A 362-nucleotide genomic window follows, 5' to 3' on the forward strand; every position below is an offset into this window, starting at 1 on the left:
GAGTGCCTTCTTCAGGTAGAGAATGAGTCTTTACTCCAAGTGAAGGAGTTTAAATACCTTGGGGTCTTCTTCGCAAGTGAGGGGACAATAGAGCGGGAGATTGGTCAGAGAATTAGAGCAGCAGGTGCGGTATTACATTCCGTTTATCGCACCGTTGTGACGAAAAGAGAGCTGAGCCAGAAGGCAAAGCTCTCGATCTACCAGTCAGTTTTCGTTCCTACCCTCGCCTATGGTCATGAAGGCTGGGTCATGATCGAAAGAACGAGATCCAGGCTACAAGCGGCCGAAATGGGTTTCGTCAGGAGGGTGGCTGGCATCTCCCTTAGAGATAGGGTGAGAAGCTCAGTCATCCGTGGGGAGCT

The 362-nt window shown here is 50.8% G+C and overlaps 1 protein-coding gene and 1 long non-coding RNA gene across 7 annotated transcripts in view; one reads left to right on the forward strand and one right to left on the reverse strand.

Annotated features, from left to right (window-relative positions):
* Positions 1-362, forward strand: part of LOC116691083 (uncharacterized) — a 26,884-nt gene that overhangs the window by 13,752 nt on the left and 12,770 nt on the right. The window lies entirely within an intron of this gene.
* The window catches only part of fhod3b (formin homology 2 domain containing 3b), a 134,391-nt gene that overhangs the window by 3,652 nt on the left and 130,377 nt on the right, over positions 1-362 (reverse strand). The window lies entirely within an intron of this gene.

This window comes from Etheostoma spectabile, chromosome 6 (assembly GCF_008692095.1).
Source record: "Etheostoma spectabile isolate EspeVRDwgs_2016 chromosome 6, UIUC_Espe_1.0, whole genome shotgun sequence".
Lineage (NCBI taxonomy): Eukaryota > Metazoa > Chordata > Actinopteri > Perciformes > Percidae > Etheostoma > Etheostoma spectabile.